This window comes from Pristis pectinata, chromosome 15 (genome assembly GCF_009764475.1).
Source record: "Pristis pectinata isolate sPriPec2 chromosome 15, sPriPec2.1.pri, whole genome shotgun sequence".
Lineage (NCBI taxonomy): Eukaryota > Metazoa > Chordata > Chondrichthyes > Rhinopristiformes > Pristidae > Pristis > Pristis pectinata.
In genome coordinates this window covers 11,807,399-11,829,237 of record NC_067419.1, presented here as the reverse complement: position 1 = coordinate 11,829,237, position 21,839 = coordinate 11,807,399, and the positions used below count along the sequence as shown (strand labels likewise).

Sequence of the window (21,839 nt, the reverse complement as noted above, 5' to 3'; positions counted from 1 at the left end):
TCTTGGATAACCCATCTTGAGAGAAAAGAGAAAGTTCATGTCATTTGTCATTAAAGATTTTGATTTGAAAATGTATCTGAAGCAAGAAGGCATGGCTAATTTCTTGTGTTGTGACAAATGCACTATTCAGTTTAAAGCATTTATAAAATTAATGTTTCATTAGACAGACACACACCACACAGGTTATATAAAATTATGCTCTCCTAGTAAAGTCCACACCCTCTGCTTGCATGTTTGAAGATCAGAACCACAGACTTTATGAATAAGGTCACTTTTTTTTATTTATTATGCCATGAAAATGCTAATAACCTTTAAGAGCCAACTTTCTTTTTACGGTGAGTTTGATACAATTTTAAAATGATTTCCCCAACTGCAAATATAATTAAGAGACTTTAGATCAGGTATGGACTTGAATTGTTCTTTCACTCTCCCAGCCTCAAGAATGAATTAATGCTATTTTGCACTTTGATGTTTATATTTTCTCGTATTTTCTTGGAGGATAAGAGCAGGCAATTTGACCCATCAAGAAAATGGCAGTTATTGCTATTCCTATCAACCCCACTCAGTCACTCATTTCCCCTTTAAGGTTTGAGCCTTATACTCCAAACTATTATTGCTCCCTCTGAATGAGAAAACTACAAACTGCAGATTATGGAATCCAGGTTTATTTCTTTCCATTAAATCCTGCAACTCCAAAGAGAAGCTTTAGGTCTGACTCATGGTGACTCACAGAAAATGAATGAATGTTAATGAATGAATGAATGAAAATGAATGAGAGTTAAATACAGCACAGAAACAGGCCCTTAGCCTCAGTGAGTCCACATTGACCATCAAGCACTCATTTACAGTAATCCTGTTTTATTCTCCCCACATACCTATTAACTCCCCCAAAACTCTACCACTTAGCCACACACCAGGGGCAATTTGCAGTGGCCAATATACCTACTAATTCACGTCATGGGGATGTGGGGGGAAACTGGCAGAAACTCACAGAGTCACAGGGAGAACATGCAAACTCCACACAGACAGTACCTGTGGTCAGGAATGAAGCTGCACCACTGTGCCACCAACTCTTTTGGACTTCAAGGACGTGTTAAAGCTGATTCGCAACACCAAAGTCAGTGACACTGAAATGTACCATGGAAGTGCAGAAATAAATCAAAGGTAAGTGCAAGTATATTGTTGCAAAGCTGGAAATCTGAAACAAAAATAGAAAAATGTTGTAAATACTCAGCAAGTGAGGCAGTGGAAACAGTGTGATGCAGAACACAGCAGCTGCTGGAAATCTAGAATGAAAAATGCTGAAAATATCCAGATCCTCAGGTAGCATCTAGAGAAGGATACTGTACTGATAAACTATAATTCCTTCATAATTTTGGTTTGTTGTTATAATTCTTCTCTGTTATTGTTAACCAAAATCAATTTCAGCCTTAAATTTAAAACAACATTGCAATAAGATAAAATTTTATGTTCAATGTTTTGAATCCACATTAGGTGGGCTGTAAATAAGTTATTTATTACGCATGTCATTCCATTGCAAATCTTTGCCTCATTTGCTGCTCTGACTTGCAAAATGGCCATGCTATCATGTTGCTATAATGGAACATTAGTCTGGATTTTCCAGAGTAAAAGCAAGGATTTTCACCCTTTTCTCCCCACAACAACCCAACCACCACCCCCCCCCCCCCACCCCCAATCAGCAAGTTTGGATTCCTGCACATTGGCCTGATGGCACAATTCCTGAACTTCCAGAACACTGTCGTTCCAACTTAGTCCAGTAAGAGAATGCAAGATTCCTTCAATTCCTCAGCACTTATGCTAGGGAATCCACTGGCAGATCTTTCACTATGTTGGACCTAGTTCAAGAAAGGCACCTTCACTGATTTTAATGAAGGAGAACAGTATGAGGGACTAAGTAGTAGATAAATTTGATTTCTTTAATTGTTTAGTTAAATACTCTTGATTATTATGTATTCTGGATTTTTCTGGATTTTTTCCAACAAATTTTTAAAAATTTAAAATTTGCAGTGTTTTAATAGTTTGTATTCTTTAATGCTTTCGAATGTCAGAAACTTTCGCAAGATTCTGACAGTGTTCACAGTCAGTTAAGCTAGAAAGTATGGTTCAGTTGGCTGTCAAAAGTGTTTCTCAGCTGTTTATGGCAGGCTTTGTTTCTGCATTACCAGCTCCCACCTATAACCAGGTTTACACTCAGAAGGCCCTGCCAGGAGCTCATTAATGAGGTTAGAACCAACTTCAGGGAAGAAGTTGCTGCCAGGAGATAACTAAAGGCAGACTAGGTGAGTAGGTCAAGGATTCACTGCTGACATAAAATTCTGGACCATCAGTTTCACACTTGTAGCGGGAATGAGTATGGAATTATTTTGAAGTCTTTTAATCAAATGAAGTTCATCCTCTTCTGAACTTTTGTCATCACTTTATCCTGGTCTTTTTGACACGGATCCATTTCCACTTATCCCCAAATCTAATTATGTAAATAATGCTGAACCAGGAAACATTTAAACATTTTACAACCTAAATATAGCAATTAATTTACTTAAAGAGCAAACACAATTCTAATTAGTTTTTGCATTTTCAACCATTGTGACTGTTCCATCTCTAACTCCATCTTGGTTAGAAAAATATACGTGAAGCTCAAATAATATTCCTCATTCTAATACTGGACAAGGTGCTGAAGTAGTGGCTCATCCTCTCATATTTATTTACCCAGTCTCCCTACTGCATATGAAGCAATTATCAAGAACACACATTAACACACCTAGCAGCACCATCTGCAGCCAATTTGTTTTGAGCAGTGATCTCTGATGCAGAGTTGTGCAGTTTGTATTTAACTTAATATTCATTGAGCATATGTTGTTTAGTTTACTTACTTAAGAAAGGAAAATCGAATTGGCCAGATTTGCTTGTTGCAGGTGAAACTATCATTGTTTCCTGTCTTTATACCATGAAACTAACAGCCACTTTGGGACCTCCTCACCAACAGTTTTAACATAGAAATCTTAAAGTTGCAGAGGGTGATGTAGCCCTCTTCCACAAGGCGTGGTGTGGTGCAACTTCCTCCACAATCAAGGGAAATCAATTGAATTGACAAAAACTTGATGTATTTTTTTTTCCAAACTAGTCACAATGTATAAATTTCCCTATAAACCTCATGCTACAAAACAAACCAATTCTTAAAAGATGTATTATTCCATCCTGGTTTGCTGTATGCCAGTAGTCTTTACCATGACAGGCTGCTCAACTATGCTGGACATAAGGAATGTCTTTGAACTGATGCTGTCTGCAACCACACCACAGATCACTAGATTTTCTTGGGCAACATAGTAGAGAAAAGAACCCCTATTGACTTATGTTTGAAGGCTATGAACCTCAGTAGTTGATATGCCTTGCCTCTCCCCTCAATCATTAACCTGCCGCTAACCAAGCACCTGCCAACCATATCCTCTAAAGAGGCATGAGAGCATTTCATCTTCTCTACAAGCTTTCCTTCACTTCTCCCCTGCCATCACCCTTCCCATCAGCTTACAAATCCAACATCATTAATGAGATTTCCCTGTGTTCTTTGTTGCAATATTGTTCTCTCCTGATGTTTCTTATAACTCTTAACAAATGCACATGGAGCATACTGGTTGTAAACTGCAATGTTTTGCAACATTTCGTCAATGCACGATCACCTTCCTTATCATTTCTTTCCGCGATGGCCTACCCTTTTACTACTCCAGTCCAGAAACAGACACACTCTTGTAGATATCTTTATCCAACAATTTACATTGCCATTTTACCACCCATCAAAAAAAAACACGTGAGATAAATACGTGTCTACAAAATCCAAACTTTTGTAAGACAATTATCATCACAAAAATTCTCTCCCCACTATCAGTTTAATACCCTATGGAACACAAATCAAAGTAAAAACCAGTGTCTTAATTACAAATGTGTAATGTTCCTTCCTCAAGCAAATATATCTATGAACACAATAAACTCTTTCTATATTGTGCCTCAAACTTAAAAGTTATGAATTTACCTTTAACAAGTATTTAATGAAAAACTCTCAGGCAAATATTGCTGGAGCAAGAGATCAAATATTCCATCAGTACAATTAAAGGAATGATATGATGTACCTTAGGAAGCCAGACACACACTACATGTGCACAATCCAGATTTAGCTCTCAAATCTCTTGGGGGAGAGGGGAAAGTATCAGGTTCATGCCTGGGCATTTAGGAAATGCTGAAACCTTCAATTAAAAAACTTTAATGAAGGCATTAAAGGACACAAAATCCAAAAGACTAAATATAATCAGGTTATTATGAAATACATAATTCTTTGATTTTGTGACTCTGATTCAGCCTCAGTTTTGGACTTCTTCAGCTGGATGAAAAATTCCCACATATCATTGACTAATTTGTTGGAACCCAATAACCAAATGCACAAGTGGAAGACAATACACTTCCAATATAAAATAGCAGCTGTACGTCACATAGCATAACACCCCTAGCAATCAGAGACTGTATCACAGCACCATCTATAGGAATAATATACACTAATGTGTTTTAATGAAGCAAAAGCACCACCTACAGATTCTAAGGAACCACAACACTAATATGATTGTGCACATAGATAAAATCCCTTCTTGTAGTACTTATTATTTGTATTCCAGAACTAGCCTTGCCTCTAAGCAATCTGATCCTGAGGTAGTTACAACACTGGTGCCTACCAAACAATGTGGACAATTACCCAGTTATGTCTAAGACATAAAAAGCACATCAAATTAAATCCAGCTAATGAGTGTGCTCTCAATCATCAACAGAGTGATGGAAGGTGTCAACAATATAATGAAGAGGCTCTTACTCACCAAAGATCTGCTTCCAGATTCCCAATTTGGATTTCAGGAAGACCATTTGGCTCCAGACTTCAACACAAACCTTTGGATATGGACCAAGATGCTGAGGCGAGAGTGAAATGACAGCAAGGCAATACTTGACAAAATGAATGCCAGTAAAACCAAAGTCACTGGGCATCAAGGAGAAAAATCAATGATTGGAGTCACCTTGTGCATGGGAAGATGCTCCTGGTTTTTGTTGGTCAATCATTCCAGCCCTAGGACAACATTGCCAGAGTTCCCTGGCCAAAGCACCTGCAGCTGCTTCACCAATGGCCTTCCTTCAATCGTGACAGAAGTAGAGATGTTTGCTGATAATTGCAACATGTACAATTCCATTCTCAACATCTCAACAAACAAACAGCCCCTTCCTGCACACAGCAAGACCCAGATAACAGTGGATGAAAATTGGCAAGCAGCATTTGATACCCAAACAAGAGACAGTTTAGCCACTGACCATGACATTTGATGATATTACCATCACTGAGAACCCACCATCAACATCCCTGCGTCACCACTGACCAGAAACTCAACTGGACCAGCCACATATATGCCACTAATACAACATCAGGTAAAAGGATGCAGTGAGCCTTGGTCCAAACTGCGACAGAAGAGCTCAAGTGAAAGTAACTGCCCTTAACATCAAGGCAGCATTTGATCGAGTATGGCATCAAGGAGACCTAGCTAAACCGGAGTCAATGGGAATCGGGGGAAAACCCTCCACTGGTTGGAATCATACTTAGTACCAAGGGAGGTAGTTGTGGTGGTTGGAAGTCAATCAGCTCAGCCACAGGACATCTCCGCAGGAGTTCATCAGGGTGGCATCCTAGGCCCAACTGCCTTCAGCTGATTCATCAATGACCTCCCTTCATTCGTAAGGTCAGAAGTAGCAATGTTCACTGATGATTGCACAACGTTCAGCATTATTGGGGGCTCCGCAGATAGTGAAGCTGTCCACATCCAAATGCAGCAAGACCTGGACAAAATCCAGGCTTGGGCTGATAGGTGGCAAGTAACACTTGTGCCACACAAGTGCCGGGCAATGACAATATCCAACAAGAGAAAATCCAGCTATCACTCCCTAACATTCAATGGCATTATCATCATTGAATGCCCCACTACCAATATCCTGGGGGTTACTAGAAGATGAACTCAAGTAGCCATATACACAATGTGGCTACAAGAGAGGGTCAGAGGCTAGGAATCCTGTGGCAAGTAACTTACAAACTCCCTAAAGCTATCCACCATCTACAAGGTACAAGTCAGGAGTGCGATGGAATATCTCCACTTGCCTAGATGAGTGCAGCTTCAACAACACTCAAGAAGCTCAACACTACACAGGACAAAACAGCTTACTTGATAGGCACCTCGTCCACAACCATTAACTGACTCCACCTCCGACGCACAGTAGCAGCAGTTTGTATCATCTACAGGATGCACTGGAGCAACTCACCAAGATTCCTTAGACAGCATCTTCCAAACTCACCACCTCTACAAGGTAGAAAGACAAGGGCAGCAAAAGCATGGGAACACCACCCCCTGGAAGTTGTCCTCCAAGCCACACACCATTCTGACTTGGAAATACAGTGCCATGCCTTCACAGTCACTGGATCAAAATCCTGGAACACTCTCCCCAACAGCATAGTAGAGAGCATTCCATTGCACTCCTGACTTGTGCCTTGTAGATGGTGGACGGACTTTGGGGAGTTTGGAGGTGAGTTACTTGCCACAGGATTCCTAGCCTCTGACACTCTCTTGTAGCCACATTGTGTATGGGGCTACTTGAGTTCATAACCACACAACAACGACTGCAGCGGTTCAAGAAGGCAGCTCACCACCACCTTCTCAAGGGCAATTAGGGATGGGCAATTAAATGCTGGCTCAGCCTGCGAAGCCCACATCCCTTGAATGAATAAAAAAAATTCTACAAGTCACAAGTCAGGGGCATCATGGAACACTCTGCACTTGCCTGGATGAGTGCAGTTCCAAAAACACTCAAGAAACTCCATGCTATCCTGGACAATGCAGCCCATTGACTCGCACTCTATCCACCACCGGCGTCCTGCAGCTGCAGGTTCAATCATCTGCAAAATCCACTGCAGTTATTCACCCGAGCTATTCCAACAGCATCTCCAAACAAGGTCTCCAATGGGAATAGGAATGCCACCACTTGTAGATTCCCCATCAAGTTGCACATCATCCTCACAAACTATATCACTGTTCCTTCATCATCACTGGATCTAAATCTTGAAACTCCCTACCCAACAGCACTGAAGAACAGCAGCAGTTCAAGGCAGCAGCTCACCACATCACTAAGCTGATTACGGATGGGAAATAAATGCTTGCCTTGCCGGCGATGCCCACATCTCAAAAGCCAAAATATTGTACTTCGGAATTAGAAAACATTAAACCATCTGAAGATTAATTCTATTGTCCTTTCCTGAACATATGACACACAATAAGGAAGCTTGCCTCTGGCCTAAAAAAAGTCCCATTCATATAAACCAATCATCACTGCTCTCAAAATTATTTTACACTTGAAAACAAGGACAGTCCATTAGATCACAATTTTAACTAGAAATGTACCACTCAATGCATAGTCACTTCACCAACCCAGAAAGCAAGATGCCTACTTGTAATGTGATTTTTTTTCCATAAAACTCTGAATAAATTGTTATGACAGCAATAAGCCCTGAACACTGAAGGAGTACCACTAGACATGATTCAGGAAACTAGGAGGGGCATTTTCTTCATCTTTTATGAGTTTTAACCTGGGTCTTCTTCTTTCTACACCAACAATCTGTTCTTCAATATTTTTTTCAGATTCATCTTCTTTCATTCTGCTTGTGACATATCTCAATAAAGTCTTTGTCTCTTGACTCTTAAGATAAAAATGCAAAAAAAAACCTTCACTCCTCTCTCCAAAAAAACTGCATGATTTGGTTTGACTGGATACAATGCAGATCTGTGTCTTTAAGATGTGGAAAGGCTTTGGAGAGCCAGGATGTGACCTACTTGTGCCAGCCGTTGGAATGCCCAGTTACTACAATATTCAGTCAAGTGATCCAATCAGCTTCTGGTGATTGATGAACCCCACAATGTTCATGATGGTGGATCACAAAGGGTAATGACATTGAATGCCAAGGAGAGGTAGTTGGACTCCTGCTGGAGATCATTACTATCTGCCACATGAGTGGTGCACGTGATACTTAATAGCCTGGGTCTGAATGTTGTCAAGTGTGGGCAAGGACACACAGAAAAACTTGAGGTATACCACACTACTTAAGTGAGCGATCCAACCAAACACTGGTCAGTGAACAGTCCAAAGGCTGGGTACTTTGCAAAGTGGCTTATGCCTCGACTCCCCAGAGCCTTTTCCATATCTCCGAGGGCTCATCCTTTTCCTGAGCAGTTGCAACTGGAACTGAGCACGGTGCAGTCATCTGTGGATAACGCTACCTGATCTTAAGAGGAAGGTTGTTGATGAATCAATGAGAGGTGTTTAAGATTCTGCCTTGCAAAACTGTTGTAGCCAAGTCCTAAGGTGGGGTTGGGAGGGGGGGAGGGGGTAAGGGGGGGTAAGGGGAGGATCTGCGTGTGAGAGACATGACAGACCTCAAACCACCAGAATCATCATCTTTTGATCCCAGCCAGAAGAGAGCTTAGCTTACCAGAGCTTTTTAATGCTACTTTAATGTCAGAGGTTAGGGGATTCATTGAATTCATCTCACGAGTCCATATTTGGGCCAAAGCTTTAATGAGGTCTGAAACCAAATGGTCCTGGTAAAACCCAAGAAATGCATTTGTGAGCAGATAGTTGCCACCTAAGAGCACTGTCAGTGACATCTTTCAACACTTTGCAGAAAGAGAGAAGAGCAATTCATGGATTGGATTTGCAATAAAATACTGAAGATGCTGGAAACACTCAGTTCAGGCAGCATCTGTGACAAGAGGAACAGGGTTCATGTTTCAGATCATCGACTCAAAAGCGTATATGTTCCTATCTCCACAGAAGCTTCCTAACCTCCTGAATATTTCCAACATTTCACTATAGGTTTCCATCAGTCCTGTGTTTTTTTGGATAGGACGTAACTAAGCAATTACCCAGATCGTTGGGATGATGCCAGGGTTGCAACTGTCCGAAAACAGCTGAGCTGGATGCACAGATAGTTGTGGGGCACAAACAGGACACTTTCTAGTTGGGTGGCCAGCTGTGTAGCCACTGCTCTCTGCCACTTCTTGAGATCACAAAGAGTAAATCGAATTGGCTAAAGACAGGTGGCTTCTCTCAACCCTCGGGAAGCAGCCAAAATGGTAATAACCGCAGAATTTTTGGTTGAAAATGTTGCAAAGGCTTAATTCTTTTCTTGGCTCTCATTTACCAGGACATTCCACCATTGAGGATGGGCATTTTCCTACAGCTCCTCCTCCTAGCAGCCATTTGTTAATCATCCAGAGGAGAGGGCGGAGGGGGAGGGGAAGGGAGGGGAGAGGGAAGGGAGGAGAGACGACGGGGGGGGGGGGCAGAGGGGAGAGGACGGAGGTGGCGGGGGAGGGTAGGGGAGGGGAAGGAGAGATGACAGGGGCGGAGGGGAGAGGGAGGGGAGAAGGGGCCCGACTTGTGGATACTCCCTACATGTGAACAAGCTCCAAAGTTGTTACGTGTTCGTTCGTACAAACAGCAGAACTAGTTTCCCCTCTTTCTGCACTTTTAGTAATTGTTCTTTTTTCTCAGGCACTTTCAATGCAATTCATTACAGTATTGAGCAGTTATGATTTGAGGATGGGGGAGAGGAGAGAGAAGGGGAGGAGAGAGGATGGGGGGCAGAGAGGGAGGAGAGAGGAGGGGACGGGAAGGGAGGGGAGCAGAGGGGGAGGACAGAGGACAGGGGTGGAGGTGGAGGGGAAGAGGACGGGGGGTGGAGGGCGTGGGGAGAGGACGGGAAGGTGGAGGGGGAGGGGAGAGAGAGGACGGGGAGAGGACAGAGGGTGGAGGGGGAGGAGAGGATGGGGGGCGGATGGGAGAGGACGGAGGGGAGAGGAGGGGAGGGCAGGGTTGGGGTGGTGGCAAGGAGGTGGGGGCAGCGACAGAGTGGATGGGGGGCGAGGAGGCGAGAGGGCGGGGGCGTTGCCTAAAGGATGGGGGGTTGAGGACGGGGGTGCAAGGGGGAGAAGACGGGGGTGGCGAGGCGGAGATGGGGGGGCGCTGGGGGAGAGGACAGGGGGCGGGGTGCTGGGGGGAAGAGGACTGGGGGGGAAACGAGGGGGGAGAGGATGGGAGGACGGGGTGGAGGGGAGAGGATGGGGGGGACGGGAGAGGACGTGGGGCAGAGGGGGAGGGGAGGGGAGGGTGGAAGGGAGGAGAGATAATGTGGGGCAGAGGGGAGAGGAGGGGAGAGGACAGAGGGTGGAGGGGGAGAGGATGGGGGGCGGAGGGGAGAGGACAGAGGGGAGGGCAAGGTTGGGGTGGCGGCAAGAAGGTGGGGGCAGCGACAGAGTGGATGGGGGTGAGGAGGCGAGAGGGCGGGTGCGGTGGCTAAAGGATGGGGGGGTGAGGACGGGGGTGGTGAGGCGGAGAGGACGGGGGGGGTGCTGGGGGAGAGGACCGGTGGGCGCTGGGGGGAGAGGACCGGGGGGAATGAGGGGGGAAAGAGGACCAGGGGGAGCGAGGGGGGAAGAGGACCGGGGGGAGGGGACGGGGGCGAGGGGAGAGGATGGGGGGCAAGGGGGGAGGAGTGATGACAGGGCAGAGGGGAGAGGAGAGGACGGGGGCGGGGGGGAGGGAAGGGGAGTGCGGAAGGGGAGGAGAGATAATGGGGGGGCGGAGGGGAGAGGAGGGGGAGGAGGGGAGGGCAGGGTTGGGGTGGCAGCAAGGAGGTGGGGGCAGCGACAGGGTGGATGGGGGCAAGGAGGCAAGAGGGCAGGGGTGGTGGCTAAAGGGTGGGGGGGTGAGGACGGGGGTGCAAGCGGGAGAGGACAGGGGCGGCGAGGACTGGGGGGCACTGGGGGAGAGGACCGGGGGAGCGAGGGGGGAAGAGGACGGGGGAGCGGGTGGGGGGAGAGGACAGGGGGGCAAGGACAGGTGAGGGGGAGAGGATGGGGGGCGAGGGGGAGAGGACAGGGCCGCGAGGGGGAGAGGACGAGGCGAGAGCGGGGGGGGCAAGGGGGAAAGGTAAGGAGGGAGGAAGGGAAGGGAACAGTTGGGAGGGTGGGATCGCAGGGAAAATGCAAGGAGGGAAAGATTAAGAGGGCATGGAAGGGCTTGAACTGAGGGATGGGCAATCAGATCAGGGCAGGATAGGAGTTGACTGGACAGGGTGGGAAGGTAGAGATCAGAGGGGAGGAAGGGTCCAGGAAGAGGGAGGAATGGAGGGAATAGCTGGGAGGGGGTGTGCAGGGAAGGAGCGGCTCAGAGAACAGGAAGGCGAGAAGGTGGCATGCAAAGAATGGAAGACTGGGCAAGGAGAGAATTACATAAAATCTATGATCTATGAGCATTTAAAGAATAATGAACTGATTAGGGACAGCCAGCATGGATTTGTGAAGGGAAGATCTTGCCTCACTAGCCTGATAGGGTTCTTTGAGGAGGTGACCAGGAAGATTGATGAGGGTAGTGCAGTAGTGTGGATTTTAGTAAGGCGTTTGACAAGGTTCTGCATGGTAGGCTTCGTCAGAAGGTCAGAGGCCAAGGGATCCAGGGAGGCTTGGCCTTGTGGATTCAGAATTGGCTTGCCTGTAGAAAGCAGAGGGTTGTGGTGGAGGGAGTACATTCAGATTGGAGGGCTCTGACTAGTGGTGTCCCACAGGGATCGGTTCTGGGACCTCTACTTTTTGTGATATTTATTAATGACTTGGATAAGGGGGTGGAAGGGTGGGTTAGCAAGTTTGCAGATGACACAAAGATCGGTGGTGTTGTGGATAGTGTGGAGGGCTGTCGAAGCTTGCAGTGGGATATTGATAGGATGCAGATCTGGGCTGACAAGTGGCAGATGGAGTTCAATCCGGAGAAGTATGAGGTGGTACACTTTGGAAGGACAAACTCCAAGGCGGAATACAAGGTAAATGGCAGGATTCTGGGCAGTGTGGAGGAGCAGAGGGATCTGGGGGTTCACATCCACAGATCACTGAAATTGCCACACAGGTGGATAGGGTTGTTAACAAAGCTTATGGGATGTTAGCTTTCATAAGTCGTGGGATAGAGTTTAAGAGCCGTGAGGTAATGATGCAGCTTTACAAAACTCTGGTTAGACCACACTTAGAGTACTGGGTCCAGTTCTAGTCGCCTCATTATAGGAAGGATGTGGAGGCGTTGGAGAGGGTGCAGAACAGATTTACCAGGATGCTGCCTGGATTAGAGAGTATGGATTATGAGGAGAGACTAAAGGAGCTAGAGCTTTACTCATTGGAGAGAAGGAGGATGAGGGGAGACATGATAGAGGTATACAAAATATTAAGAGAAATAGATAGGGTGGACAGCCAGTGCCTCTTTCCCAGGGCAACAATGCTCAATACAAGACGGCATGTCTTTAAGGTAATGGGTGGGAAGTTCAAAGGAGATGTCAGAGGGAGGTTTTTCACCCAGAAAGTGGTTGGTGCATGGAATGCGCTGCTGGGGTTGGAGGCTGATACGTTCGGCAAGTTCAAGAGATTGTTAGATAAGCATATGAAGGAATTTAAGATAGAGGGATATGTGGGAGGAAGGGGTTAGATAGTCTTAGGAGTGGTTAGAAGGTCAGCACAACTTGGTGGGCCGAAGGGCCTTATTGTGCTGTATTGTTCTATGGTTCTATTTACGTCGCAAATCTCATCGTTCAACCCATTATGTCTCCACAGTCAAGAAAGAGCTACCCAGCCTGGTCCCACTTTCAGCATATCTGTTGCTCTGCAGGTCACATCCAATACTCATGAAACGTGATGAGGGTTTCTGCCTCCACCACCCTCTCAGGCACTGAGTCCCAGTCCTTCAGTGTCCTCTAGGTGGCCAAACATTTCCTTATCTGCCTTTCCTAAACCCCTCCACTAAAGAAAATAGATTCCTCCAATTTACTCCATCTACACCTCTTAACTTTCCACCAGTCTCCTATGTTCCACAGAATACAAGCCTAGCTTATCAGATCTTTCCACATGGCTGACACAATCCGGTCCTAGCAACATATGTGTAAATCTCCTCTCTAGCTCAATTACATTTTCCTGCAAGGTGCTGATCAGGATCAGAAGTGTACGCATATTTAAACTGTGGCCTAATAGGTGTTGTATAAAGTTCCAGCATAACCTCATTGCCCTTATTCTTAAGTTGAAGGAAAGCATCCCATGTCATTTTAACCACCTTCTTGACTTGTCCTGCTACCCAAGAATCTGCAGACAAAGCTCCAAGGTCACTCTGTTCCTTTGTGCCACCCAACATCCTGCCATTTACTTAGGGTTGCAGGTAACCTACATTTCTAACCACTCCAGTTATTTCACAAATGTAGCATCGGCCACTCTTTTACTGATATGCTGTACTAGTCTGTAACAGCTTACTTTCAATTTTGCATATTCCCTTCCTTGATGCACCACCCAAAAGTATGACTTCATTTCTCTGGATTAAATTCTACTGGGTATTTTTCTGCCTTTCTGACTCAAACGTCTATACCTTACTGCAGTCTGAACCTTTCCTCTACACTGAAAACCACACGTCTAATTTTTCTGTTGTCTGCAAATTTCTGCATCACACCCACCACATTTAGGTCTAAATCCTTAATCTACATCACAAAAAGCTTTGGGCTGAGTATGATCCCTGTGGTACCTCATTGGTAACAGCCTTTGTCACCAAAACACCCATCAACCATTACTGGGACTAGGCCAAAAAGATCTGCCTAGCTAGTTCGACCAACCTGTCACATGGGACCTTGTCAACGGCCTTGCTAAAATCCATGTGGACTGCACCTTTATTAATCCATCTATTAACCTCCTCAAAAAGATTAAATGAATCACTAGAGGAAAGATGTGATAGTGCTGGAGAGGGTGCAGAGAAGCTTCACCAGGATGTTGCCTGGGATGGAGTGATTCAGTTACAAGGGGAGACTGGTCTGTTTTTCCTGGAGCAGGGGTTTGATTGAGGTACATAAAATTCTGAGAGGTATAGATAGAGTAGACTGCAGGAAACTATTCCCCATATCAGACGCAGATAAAACTAGAGGACATGGATTTAGGGAATGGGATAAAAGATTCAGGGGGATCTGAGGGAGATCTTTTTCATCCAGAGAGTGGCCACTACCTGGAATGCACTGCCTGAGAGAGTGGCAGAAGCAGGGTCGCTGACAGCATTTAAGAAGTGACTAGATGGACACTTCAATTACCGAGGCATAAAAGACGATGTGCCAAGTGCTGGGAAATGGGATGGCATGCATGTCATGGGCCAAATGGCCTGTTTCCCTGCTGTATAACTCTATGACTAAGTTAGTCAGACAGAAAACCTTTCTTTGGCAAAGGAAAAGCCATGCTGTTTCTCCCTGATTAAGGTGGCCCTTTCTAACTGAAGGTTTCAATAATTTTCCCACCATCTGAGGTAAACTAACTAGCCTGTCATCACTTGATTTATCTTGGTCCTCCCTGTTTAAACATTGGCGCAACATTTGCAGTCCTCTAATCCTCTGGCACTGCTCCTATAGCCAGAAAAGAATGAAGTGTTTCCATGAGAGCCTCCATAATTTCCTCCTTGATTCTTACAACAGTCCAAAATATATTCCTTCCAGCCCTGGTGATATAGCCATCTTCAAAGATAGTAAACCTATTAATACATTCTCTTTAACTGTTATCTCATCTAACTCTTCACACTGTTTGCTTAGTATTATCCACCCTCATGTGGACAACTGCAAAGTATTCATACAAACTACATCCGTGATCTCTCCCTCCACACAGGTTACCATAATGGCTCCTAACGGGTTCTATTCTTTCCTTTTTTTAAAATTTTATTTACAGCATGGTAACAGGCCCTTCCGGCCCAACGAGTCCACGCCGCCCATTTTAAACCCATATTAACTTACCCGTACGTCTTTAGAATGTGGGAGGAAACCGGAGCACCCGGAGGAAACCCACGCAGACATGGGGAGAACGTACAAACTCCTTACAGGCAGCAACGGGAATCGAACCCTGATTGCTGGCGCTGTAATAGCGTTGCGCTAACCGCTACGCTACCGTGCTGCCCAAAAATAAATAAGAGTGCTTTGCTATCCTCCATCTCCTTATATGTTTAAGATATATTTGAATTTTCTTTAATATTACATGCCAATATATTTCATACCCTCTCCCTGCTTTCCCAATTTCCCTTTTAATTCCACTCTGATACTTGCCTTTCAGGCCTGATACAAACTTCTGTTTTTTTGCCTCACCCTGTCCTCCATAAACCTTGTTGCGCAGGAAACTCTGGATATGCAGTCCTGCCCCTTCTCTGTGGCAACAGGTATTCCCCAAACCCCCAAATGCATCCCATTGCTCCAAGAATGATTTACCTTCAGGTCACCGTTTTCAATCCACTTTTGACATCCTAATTTAGAACCATTCCTCCTCTATTATATTTGATCCTTCTCCACCACTCTGCTGAAACTCACTAAATTATGATCACTGTCACAAAAATGCTCTTCCACCACCCAGATTAATTTCCAAAAACTATATCCACATTGCTTTCCCTACTGACGGGATTGTTACATACTGGTTAATAAAGTATTCCAGAGTGTAATTTAGGGATTCTGTGTCAATACCTTTCACAGAGACAGAAAGCCAATAAACATTAGGTTAACGGAAATCAAGTTCCCGGGAGTGAACATCACCAACAGCCTGTACTGATCCAAACAAGTAGACACCACGGCCAAGGAAGCGCACCAGCGCCTCAACTTCCTCAGGAGGCGAAAGAAATTTGGCATGTCCCCTTTGGCCCTCAATAATTTTTAATCGATGCACCACTGAAAGCATCCTATCAGGATGCATCACGGCTTGGTATGGCAACTGCTCTGTAGTGACCGCGAGAAACTGCAGAGAGTTGTAGACGCAGCTCAGCACGTCACGGAAACTAACCTCCCCTCCAATGGACTCTGTCGACACTTCTTGCCGCCTCAGTAAGGCAGCCAACATAATCAAAGACCCCACCCATCCAGACATTCTCTCTTCCCCCACCTCCCATCGCATAAGAGATCAAAAGCCTGAAAGCACATACCATCAGACTCAAGGACAACTTTTATCCCAGTGTTATAAGACTATTGAACAGTCCTCTAGTACAATAAGATGGACTCTTGACCTCAGAATCTACCTATAAAGTTATGGCCTTGCACTTTAATTGTCTGCCTGCTCTGCACTTTTTCCATAGCAGTCACACTTTATTCTGCATTCTGTTATTGTTTTCCCTTGTACTACCTCAATGCTCTGTTGTAATGAAATGATCCGTAAGGATAGCATGCAAAGCATACGCGACGGGGTGCCGCTGGGGGGGGGGGGCAAGGGAAGAGATGTGTGACGGGCATGGGGGGCAATGGGGAGAGTGAAGGCTCAGTTGGGTGGCAAAGGGGGGGCACAGAAGGGGGAGGGCAAAAGGGGAGATAAAGGGGAGGATGAATGTGGTCGAGGGAGGAGAGGAAGCGGGTGAAGTTGTAAGGACAGGAGTTGGGGCTGACTGGAGCTGTGGAGACTGAAGAGAATGCTGGGGAAAAATGGGAGATGAAGGTGGTGGGGTGATGCTGATATGGAGAGAGGGGATGGGAGGACGGAGAGATTGTGCACGGAACAGGTTGGTTGCAGAAGCAGGTCAGGGAAATAGCAAAAGGTGAGGATGTTTTAAGGACGGGCTTTGAAGAGAGGCATTGGGGGTGGAGAGGGCCATTGACTGTGGGCTGGAGGAGAGGCACAGAAAGGGAAGGGGGGAGCTGAACAAATAGAGGTGAGGAAGTGCTGTGCAGTGAGTGAAGGGGAGAAGTGTGGGGTGCGGAGAAGGCACTCAAGCAACTGGGAATGAGATGGGAGATAGTGAGATTAGGAGGAGAAAGAATTGTAAAAGTGAACACGAGGAAGAATAGGGATAGGGGAAGGGAGAAAATGGGGGAGAATAATGAAGAAAACAGGGAGGTGCGGGGCAGAAGGCAGAGGGAGAAAGAGAGGAGAAAGCAGAGTCGGAAGATGGATATGAGGACAAGGGAGGTCATGGAGGGCCCACCCCCCAAGGATTGACGGGGAGGGGCAGTCATGGCCGAGGATGGTGGAGGTCGAGAGCAGGGGGGATTCAGATCAAGATAGGTCAAGGACAGGAAGGAAGAAGGGAATGGGATCCAAGGACGAGGAGGGGAGAAGTGGGGTGTGCGGAGGGGTCCAGAGTTGTGGCAGAGGATCTGGACTGGAGAGGAGGGGCGCAGGGGGAAACAGGGGTAAGAGCTGGAGTGCTCCTGACCAATGAGAGGCAAGGTAGTTTGGCAATGAGGTGGGGGAAGTGCCTGGCAAGAACGGGTTGGATGTGGGGGGACAAAGTTGATGGAAGTGACAGGAGAGGCAGCAGGTAGTGGTCAGGCACCAGGGACAGGGGCGAAGGGGTAAGGGATACCAGAAGTGTGTAGAATTAGATGGCAGGAGGATGTTGTTTGGGACAGGAAAGGGTTAGAGGGAAGTGGGCCAAACGTGGGAAAATGGGATTATCCAAGATGAGCATCTTGATTGACATGGACATTGGGCAGAAGGGCCTGTTTCTGTGCTGTATTACTCTGTGGGGTGTGGAGAGTAAGGGTGGGGTGGAGGAGTTTGTGGGAGAGTGAAAGGGGATGAGGGGTGACGTGGAGGGCGTGGTGGAGGGTGGAAGGCCGGTGGGGGAGAGGGGGAAGGGGAAGGGGGAGGGGATGGAGTGGATGGAAAAGGGAAGAGATGTGTTGGAGAGCTGGAGGATTGTGTTGGAGAGGCCTGGGGTAGAAGGTGGGGTGTAGGGTCATGTTGGGGAGGAAAGTGGGGTGTGGGGTCGTGTTGGGGAGGGAAGTGGGGTGTGGGGTCGTGTTGGGGAGGGAAGTGGGGTGTGGGGGTCAGGTTGGGGAGGGAATGGAGGTGTGGGGTCAGGTTGGGGAGGGAAGCGGGGTGTGGGGTCGTGTTGGGGAGGGAGGGTTTTTGGGGCTTTTATGCTGGGGAGGGAGGTGGGGTGTTTGTGTTGGGCAGGAAGGGAGGTGGGTGCGTCAGGTTGTGTCGGGGAGGGAGGTGGGGGGAGGGCTGCTGTTGGTCCGTCTCGGGGGAGGGCGGGCAGCGTTGGCCGTCGCCCGCGCTCCGCACGGCTGGGCCGGCCCGGGCCGTGTGGCGCAGCGCCGAGCGGCGGGGACCCAGGAGGGGAAGGCGGGTTGGGGGCGCCGCTCCCCGCCGCCCCCCGCACCACCTGCCGCTCTGTGAGAGTTTGGCTGGGGAGGGGGGGTGGGTTAGAGAAAACCCAGCGCCGCTCCGCTGGCAACTTGGCCAGCACCCTGCCCGGCCCTCGGGTGCGCGTCCTGGGCCGGCGCCGGTGCCATCGCGGCCGGCCAAAGTTTGGAAAGGCCGCCGGTGTGGCCGCCCCTCTCTCCCTCGCCGGCTCCGGGAGAGCGCAGGGAACCAGGGAGCGGCGGGGGTGGCCGGGCCGGGGGAGGGGTTGGTGGTGGTGGGGGGGGGGGGGTCCCAGCCCCAGCACAAGCCGCCTGGAGATGGGACGGAGGGCCAGGTGCCTGCGGGGCGGGTCCGGGGCGCCGCCGCCAAGGTGCAAGGCGAGCGGCGGTGCCGTCAGCTCCTCAGCCGGCCACGGCTCCCCTTCGCCAGCCGCCGCACAGGGCAGCTCCGAGGGTGCGCAAGGCCACGCTCCGGGTGCGCAGCTTCCACACGCAAACCTTTCCCTCGCTCCGGATCCGCAGCCCCGGCTTCCTCGCCACCGCCCGGACGCGTTGCAACAGCCTCCCCCTGCTCTCTTTTCCTCGCCTGTGGCACGATTTGCATCGCCCTATTATCCAAAGGGACACAAAGGCAGGAGGAGGAGGAGGGGAGGAGGAGGAGGGAGGGGGGAAGGAACGGTCAAGAGCTACTTTGGCAACAAAAAGAGAAAGAGGGGAGTGGGAGGACTCGAATTTGGACCATTAAAGAAGAGCAGATTAACTTGATCAAAGGCACAATTGAAGGCGACAAAAAAACGTAAAGGTTTTGAGTGTGCGCCTAATGGTGCCCCGCACAACTGTAGTCCCCTCGCCAGAGTGTGTCTGTGGCGCAAAGGCAGTGAGCAGGGGTGTAGACACGCTGCACACAGAAGCAAACACTGATGCAAAATAAAATATAAACAGTCCCGACATCTAAAGAGAACTCGGGTGGGGGGGGGGGGGGAATCCAACAGGCTCTCGGTGTTTTTTTTTAGAACATTTTTTTAAAAAAGCATTTGTCATAACGTTTTATTTTTTTTTGCCTCTCCTCCTTCAGAGAAAGGCGTCTGCTGCCACGGGTGGCCGGGCTGAGCTGCCCGGTGCCAGAGCGCTGTCCACAGCCCCGCAGAGGGGCTGCAGGAGCGGCAGCCTGGCGCACAGCACCGGGGTCACCCCTTCCGCCTTTACGCGCCTATCAAAGCCCCGGGGCTTGGGAAGCTAACGCTGAGAACAAGGTTGCGTGCGCCGTGCTCCTTGTGTTTAAATATAAATTCAAAGCCCGGCTTTATTTCTCTCTCTCTCTCTTTTTCCTGTGGTAAAACTGCAACATAAAAAATACCAGAATGTTTCTCCTTTCTTTTTATCAACAGCGAGCTCTCCTGCTCGCCTCTCCTGAGCAAATCCACTTTTTTTCTTGCAACGCGTAAATATACATTGCAAACACAGTCTCGCGTAGATGCCTTTAGATTTTAAATTCGTAAAACAGCCCGGCGGCCGCGCACCCAGGATAGCGGGCGCCGGGCTCGCCTCCTCTCCCCCCCCCCCCCCCCCGCACCCCCCCCCCCCCCTGCCCGGGGCAGGAGACCAGCCCCGGGGGCGCCATTTTCTGCCAGCACGGAAATGCACGGCTCCAACAACTTCGAGCCGATTTGCGGCGCGCAAATAAAGAGCCCCCTCCTCCGTCCCTCCGTGCCCGCAACCCGGCTCTCTCGCTCAGCCCTCACCTGGCAGGCGGCGGCCCCGGCTCTCTCCCCCGGCCCCACTGCCCCGTGGAGAGGCTGCTCGTCGGCGCACCGCTTGGGCGGGGTGCTCGCTGGACCGAGCGCCGGTGCTTTTGTCCTCTCGCCTTTCTCAGTGCGATGTCCGTGGCGAACGATGAAGACAGAGAGAGAGAGAGATAGACCCCTCCACGGGCACACGCTTGACTCTAAAGTGTGCTGCGCTCCTCTGGAAGGATGAGGGTAACACACTACTGAGTGAGTACGTGTGTGTGTGTGTGTAGCTGCTAGAGTCCCGTCTGTCAGAGGATCCAGAGAGTAGGTGACTGGCTGGAGACTGAGCGACTGCTCCCGGGAATGCCTGCAACCTTTTGTCCCGCACACACTCACCACTGCTGCTGTAACCTTGCCTTGCGTAAAAAAACGAGGGACGTGAGAGATCAGCAACAGTGGGGCAGGCAGATGCAGTGCAAGGGATGGTTCGTTTTTCTATGACCCCATGTCGCATGCACTGTTTCATTTCCCTGTTTTAACAGCGATCTCTTGAATCTTCTTCTGTCATTAGTTTCATTTTTATATGTCCATCAGATCCCAAAGGTGTGGCTTTAAAGTTTTGTTTCATTTTTAAGGGAACTTGTCACAAACACAGTCAGGAATATCTAAATTTATTGGCATATCGGTTTGGGCTGTCTTGTTCTTATTTCATTACGAGTTAGTCTTTGGAGATCTTGTAAGTGCTGATGTTTGAAGCTTTAGAACTTAATTTGCTTTCAGTCCGACCCGTTACTTCAAAGTTGGAATTCGGTCGACTTTGCGGTTCCCGGCAAAAAGTCACTCACTTTAAACTGATGGCTCTGGAGTTTTACTCAACATCATGGACTGCTGTTAAATCAGATATTGTATAAATGTGCAGCTGACAAACCTATCTCAAACACTATTATTTTTGTTTTGACCATCTCTCTGCTCCCAATGGAATAAAAGCAGGTGGCAGAAGACTGATTGAAATCAGGATAAAGAACTTCACCATTGCATTGAAATGGTGCATGACTGGTAAGGTTGCTAGATTGTCCTGAAGACTTCTGCTGCTGCCACGCTGCCATTGATTTCACTCTATATTATACTAATAATGGCTTTGCCTGTTAAGCAAGGAAGTGTGAGGGTGTGTTAAAGTACCACTGGACTGTGGGACCAGAGATAATCCTGCAACAATGGTTAGCTTCAGGATAAAATGATGAAGGCTCATGAAAGGTATGTCATTGTGCTGAGGTTCATAAGTTTTAAAGAAGTTTATTCATTTTATAGCCAATGTGGCAGAATAGATAGTCCTGCAAAGGAAAATACTGGCTTTAAATCATCATTTTTAATTGCCACAAGTGGTATCGAAATGGAGGAAAAGAGAGCTGAAGATTGTAGAGAAGCAATGATGTGTAACTATCACTAAGGTGATGTACTAATTAGGCCTATGGAAAAAGAGCTATAGCTAAGCTAAAGTTAATGATGTGATAAGCTAATTCTCCCTTTATGGAGTTTTATTTGTGTTTTTATATAATTACATGCTGCAGAATTTTGTTGAACTGCCATGTCGAGAAAATGAGAGAAGTGTATAAAATGTGTCTGAATATAGTGAGGATTTGGACTTGTAAAGTCTTAAGAAGGTGATCTCAGAACCGTTCATCTTTAAATTCCCAAAACATTATCAGGTATGATTATAAGTATGACCATTTGTTCTGTGTGTGAACACTACTGCATGTATTATTAATAAAATTAGTAAAACTAAAACTTTGATTTCAATGTCTGAGCATTATTGAAACCCAAGTACTAACAATAGGATATTTATACGTGTTAAACAGTCC

General features: G+C 47.5%; 1 protein-coding gene across 4 annotated transcripts in view; it reads right to left on the bottom strand.

Moving 5' to 3' along the window:
• The window catches only part of znf800a (zinc finger protein 800a), a 100,758-nt gene extending 80,515 nt beyond the window's left edge, over positions 1-20,243 (bottom strand). For 2 of the 4 annotated variants that reach the window (XM_052029962.1, XM_052029963.1), the window contains exons 1-2: positions 19,993-20,243; positions 1,033-1,198 (exon numbers count right to left, since the gene is read on the bottom strand). The gene's annotated coding sequence lies outside the window, so the exon portion shown is untranslated. The remainder of the gene's footprint in view (positions 1-1,032; positions 1,199-19,992) is intronic. The other 2 variants (XM_052029965.1, XM_052029964.1) reach the window with 1 other exon arrangement.
• Between the last annotated feature and the right edge of the window lie 1,596 nt (positions 20,244-21,839).